This window comes from Gracilinanus agilis, chromosome 6, assembly GCF_016433145.1.
Source record: "Gracilinanus agilis isolate LMUSP501 chromosome 6, AgileGrace, whole genome shotgun sequence".
In the NCBI taxonomy this organism is placed as follows: Eukaryota; Metazoa; Chordata; class Mammalia; order Didelphimorphia; family Didelphidae; genus Gracilinanus; species Gracilinanus agilis.
Window position 1 is genome coordinate 170592015 of NC_058135.1, and position 6181 is coordinate 170598195.

General features: G+C 36.2%; 1 pseudogene; it reads right to left on the reverse strand.

The window, feature by feature from the left end:
• Positions 1-808: 808 nt before the first annotated feature.
• Positions 809-2040, reverse strand: LOC123252410 (annotated as a pseudogene).
• Between the last annotated feature and the right edge of the window lie 4141 nt (positions 2041-6181).

The window sequence follows — 6181 nt, forward strand, 5'->3', positions numbered from 1 at the left end:
TATACTTTTATGACTATATTAAGCCCTTTAGTATAGAATTTCTGCATAGAGTCCAATGTGATGCCAAGATAAAGGTACTTCAATAAAATAAGAGAACATTAATTACTATCTGTGATACCAGAAGGAAAACCAGATAAGTTTAACCTTGACTCTATTACTACTAAAAGGAAATTCCTTTTGTACCTGCCCAGGATGACTGATTAAACAGAAGCTAACCTGGGTTTTTCAAAAGATGTGGAATCATCATGGAAACTGAATAACATTAGAAGTAAAGAAACCCATTAATACTTCCAAAAACCATAGATAAGTACCAGTCAGGTTCTGGAGGTAAAGAGGTGAAACAAACAAAAAAAAATTAAAATTAAAATATCTGAAATGTAAGGACAATCTAATTATATTTTAAGCCTTTCTCTGAAGAAACTTTTAAAATCCTTGCTGAATTCTATAGAACATTAAAAGCTATAAATTAATTAGGTAACATTTGATATGTGAGCTTAAATGTTAAAAGAAAAACCTCAAGGCAACCTGCCCATTAACACATTTCCATAAGTTAAGGAAAAAAATTTGATGAGGTGGAAAGAGGCATTTGAGACCTAGGATCCTCTCCAGGCCTTGTAAGCAGCAATAAATCTATCCATGGTAAAGAGCCTGTGATCCTCAGTTCAAATGCAGCATATTGAGCTAGATGCCACCATAAGGATCACAAAGCACTACATGAGGGATGGTGGGTTTCAGGACTAATGATCATATGGGAATTGGTTTCCTGCTTTTTCCAAGACCATTCTTCAAACTCTATGGTTCATTCTCTTCAGTAGAACCCTTCGTCTTCTTCATCATCATTCCATACATCCTCCATTTACTTTTTCAATACATATTTTCTGAGAACTTTCAGGACATAGTTACCCCAGTAGAGGTACAGGATTTGCAGTATCACAAGTTGCACATTGAAGAAAATGTATGAAAATAAAGGTTTAAGGTAAGATAGATGTAGAATCATTGTGCAGTATAAGATCCAGAAGGGGAAAGTTACAAGGCGGCTAATAAAGAACACAGTAGCAAAGATGAAAAACAGAGTGTTATATGTTTGCTTCCATCTAGCTTAAGAAAATAATTTAGCAGACTCAAGTCAAATGTTAACAACATTGTGGGCAAGCATCACCAATGTCCCACTACAAATATAATTGGTACACCAAGAGAAGCTCATCAAATTTAAAGCAGCCAGATGATGAATGATATAGGCTAGAGAATCCTTTCTCTTGACATCAGAACCAAGTCTAAACAGCAAAGACCAATAAAAACTCATCTCTAACATGTAGTACCAGTATTGAGATGGGAGCAATGGCTGCTTTGGATAGCCATTCCAAACTTCCCTTAGATCATAGAGTCATGGTTTAGCACAGTGATTCCCAAAGTGGGTGCTGCAGCGATCCAGGGGTGCGGTGATGGCCATGGGTGCATTTATCTTTCCTATTAATTGCTATTAAAATTTTTTTAATTAATTTCTGGGGTCTAAGTAATATTTTTTTCTGGAAAGGGGACAATAGGCTGAAAAAGTTTGGGAAACTCTGGTTTATCATATAGAAATCCAATTCCAGCAATAGTTAGGAAAAAATAAAATATATATCTCCAACGAGCTTCCTGGAATTTCTTTAGTCTGCAAGTTCTCTCTTGATTATACCATCTCCTAAACTATATTTCATCCTGTTGTACAGTCTGGTTACACTTCTTTGCTAGATCATAAAGATCATTTTGGGAAGGATGCCTGGTGGATTAGATGAAAAACTTCTCTAAGATAGGACAGTGCTAAATCTTTTTTGGAATTTTTTCATTTATGCCCAAAGCCTTTGCTAGTGGTATGGCAAGAAACCTTTCAAAAAAGCATCAGATGATGAGAAAGAGGAGAGCACAGGTAATTGTTATATATAAATGAGAAGGTTTTACAAATACAAGTCCATCCTGGTCTTCAAGAACGGACCATTTTATTGTTTGAAGAAGCCACAATTATTCCAACCAGAACCAATCTTTAATTGTTTGAAGCATTTTTCAGTTCCAAAAGAACATGGGCCCTCTGGGGAGTAATCTGGTTCTAACTGTAATTCAATTGATTCTATCAGTGTTGTGGAGGTGTTCAGAGCACCTCTGAAAGTCCCAAAGCTTTCACCACAAATGGTGTCTATGGGACCTTTATCCATGGAGCATTCCTTCCTTCTAATGCCTAACTCCCCTATGAATTTATTGGGGAGAGATCTTTTGTGTAAATTAAAGCCATGATAATATGTAGTCAAGATGGAGATATTACATTAGAACTACCTGAAGAATCTCTAAATTTTTTTCCCTATACTCTTTTTAGATAATCAGGAAGTGGATAAAACTCCCACCTGTGAAATACCAACAGATATACCTGAATCTCTGTGGGCTACATTTTCTTCTGGTGTAGGCCTGCTTAAATTGGCTCTTCCAGTTCAAATTAGAACAAGAGGTAACCCACCTCCATCCATTCCTCAGTATCCATTATCAAAAGAAGCAAACAAGGGAATTACACAGTGATAAATTCTTTAATTAAGCAAAAAATCATGATCCTGTACAAATCAGAATACAATACACCAATCTTGCCTACTAAAAAAACAGATGAAAATGGAAAACCTACTATCGATTTGTTCAAGATTTAAGGGCTGTTAATAATCATGTCATCAAAAGACACCCTGTTGTTCCAAGTCCATCAACTATTATTTCCTCTATTGCTACTACTGCTAAACAATTCACAGTAGTAGATCTGTGTTCTGCCTTTTTTTTTCAATACCCATCCATGAAGATTCCCAAAACATATTTTCATTCACCTGGAAAGGATCTCAAATATATCGTGTCATCTGCCTCAAGCTCATGTAGAAAATTCAACTTTATTTTCCCAAATTTTGACACAAGATTTGGCAAATATCAAGTTTAAGGAGAGCCATTTAATACACTTTATGGATGATTTGCTTTTGGCCTCACCAAATGCTATAGCATGCCAAGAAGATAGCAAGCATCTCCTCTTGGAATTATATATAAGAGAGGACACAAGATCTAAAAGTCAAAGGTCCAGAGGTGTCTCCCAAAGGTGGAGTATTTAGGATTTGTTTTAGCTGAAGATGCCCACTTCATTTCCCCTATTCGTATTGAAGATATCAAAAAATTGAGTGCCCCATTCACTAAAAGACAATTGTGAGCAATTTTGGGAACAACATGATTTTGAAGTAATAGATTCCTTGCTATGGGAAAATCACCAAATGCCTTATAGCATTGACAAAAGAGACAGTCATTGAACCACTTAGGTTGGATGTAGAATATCTAGCAGCACTTACAAAATTAAAACAGGCTATCCTATCTGCCCCTGCTCTAGGCATCCCAGATTACCAAAAAGCATTCATTCTGCATGTATATGAATGGAGAGGAGTAGTTCCAGGTGTTTAAACTCAAGCTTTAGGACCTGTTCAACATCCAATTGCATATTATTTGGCTCAACTGGACCCAATAGCTTCAGGAGTACCACCGTGTCTTAGAGGCATAGCTGCAATAGCTTTGCTAGTAACAAAATCTGCGGATTAAGTATTTGGATGCCCAGTAACAATAATGTGTCCTCATGAAGCTGAAACAGTGTTGCCAAGGCACAGATCACAGGAATTATCTGACCAAAGAATCACAATATATGAAATAACTTTATTAGGCAATGAAAACATCACTTTAAAATGCTGCACAACACTCAACCCTTCCACCTTGCATCCAGATTTATCAATCACAGAAAAGCCATTGCATATTTGTGAATCATTAGTGTCCATGGAAGAAAAACCTTGTGAAAATCTCCTGGACACTCCTTTGGAAAATGCAGATCTAGTTTTGCTTATGGATGGTTCTTCCTTTATGAGAGATGGTATATGTTACACTGGAGCAGCTGTTGTCACAGAATTTGCCACTCTATGGTCAGCTTCATTACCATCAAATATCAATGCTCAAGGTGCAGAATTAATAGCTTTGAAACATACCTGTGTAATTGCAAGAGAAGAAATCAACAATCTACACTGATTTGAGATATGCCTTTGTAATATATCATTTTATTGGTACCCTTTGGCTTCAAAGGAGATTTTTAATATCAGCTGGAAAAACTATCACAAATGCTAAAATCATCAATGAGTTCTTTCTGCTCTCCAACTCCCTGAAACTCTTCCTGTTGTACATTGCTCTGCCCATACAGGTGGAACTGACCCTGTCTCTACAGGAAACTACCAGGCAAATGCTGCTGCAAAACTTGCTGCTATAGAAGGCCCTGAATTAATCTTAAATTTGGCAATTATCAATGACTCAGATTTATCTCTTTCATATAATGAAAAAGAAATTTAAAAAGGAAGCAAAACTTCAAGGCAAAGCAGATTAATCATGTATGGGTGGCATCTGAAGGAAAACCAATACTCCCTAGAACTTTTTATCATGAAATCTATCAATCCATCCATAAAAACAGTCATTTTGGAACCCAAGGCATTATAGACTCTGTGAAAAAAGTATGGATAGCCCTTGGCATAACTAACATCACCTCTAAAGTATGTGCAGCCTGCAAAACCTGCCAAGTATAAAACTAGCATATCTATGGCAGAAAAGCTTTTCGTGAACATACTTTGGCTTATCTACCCTTTGAACATCTCCAAATAGATTTCATTACAATGCCAAAGCCTAGAGACATTACAAATTTTGCTTATTTATAGCAGACCAGCTAACCAGATGGCTTGAAGCATTTCCAAATGTTAGAGCTACAGTGGCGTTTGTGGCCAAAGTATTTTTAATAGAAATCATACCTAATTTTGGTCTACTGGCATGTATTGATTCAGACAGGGGAACTCATTTTACTGAATATTTCTGCTCTCTTGCCTCTTAAAAAAACAGAGTGAGAGCTTAAGAAAATCCCTTTAACAGATGGGAAGTACTGAGTTCAAAGCTGGCCTTAGACACTTCCTAGCTGTTTGATCCTGGGCAAGTCACTTAACCCCCATTTCCTAGTCCTTTCCAGTCTTCCACTTTGGAATAAATATGCCATCTTGATTATAAGATGGAAGGTAAGAGTTTAAAAAAATTAAAACTGTTTAACTCAGTAATAATGGAAGAAAGAATTTAGAACTTAATTTTTTAGAAATAAATGTTAAATTTTTTTAGGTGTGTTTGGGAAGGACCAACTAAATGGCTCAGGAGATAGAGAACCAGGCTTGGAGATTGGAGGTCCCAGATTCAAATCTGACCTCAGAAACTTTCTAGCTATGTGACCCTGGACAACTCATTTAACCCTGATCGCCTAACTATTACCATTCTTTGACCTTGTACTTAACATTTAGAATCAGTTCTAAGGCATGAAAAATTATAACTATAATTATGTAATTAAGAAATATTTAGCAAGACAAAACCTCTAAAAGTGTGTTAACCCTCCTCCTAGGATTGACACCTTTCTGAGTTATCACCCAGTTTAGTGGTGGGTTGCAGACTTCTCCCTACTTAAGTTTAAGTAGGGGTGTCTTCTTTTTGGAGGTGTAAACTCCTATAGTAGGAGTTTCCCTGACTTTAGGGTTAAGTATGGGTGTATTTAAAGTAAACAAAAGAGAGTTAATCCTGTCCTCACAATCTAGTGAGATACTAAGTAGAGGTATTTAAGTTATTGTTAACCAAAGTTTTAATTCCAACTAGGCAAAGAGAATAAAGGATTCCCTTTTCACAAATGTAAACTTAGAATAGACAAAGAGAAACAAGAATTTCCTTTCACATAATTGCTATCTTCATTTTGCATAAGAGGAAACTAAGGCAAACAGAGGTTAGGTAATTTGCCCAGGGTCACACAGCTTGTTTCTTAATCCAGATTTGGACTAGGATCTTCCTGACTCCAGGGCTAGTGATCCATTCACTGAATTAAAGAGTCAATATCATGTAAAAGGTTTCATTTCCTTGTCAGGTATGTGAATTTGTATTTATTCTTTTCCTTAGACCAAAGAAGATTTATCTCCATCTGACATTTTCTCTGCCTTTCTCCTTTGAAGTGAGAAACTATATCCCATGACATTTTCACATTGAAAGGGCACTCTACAACCAAACAATCCACAAAAAAAAAAAATATGAACTTGTTTGCTGTAGGACCATGACATTACAAAACCAAGTTCTATTGAAATATAAC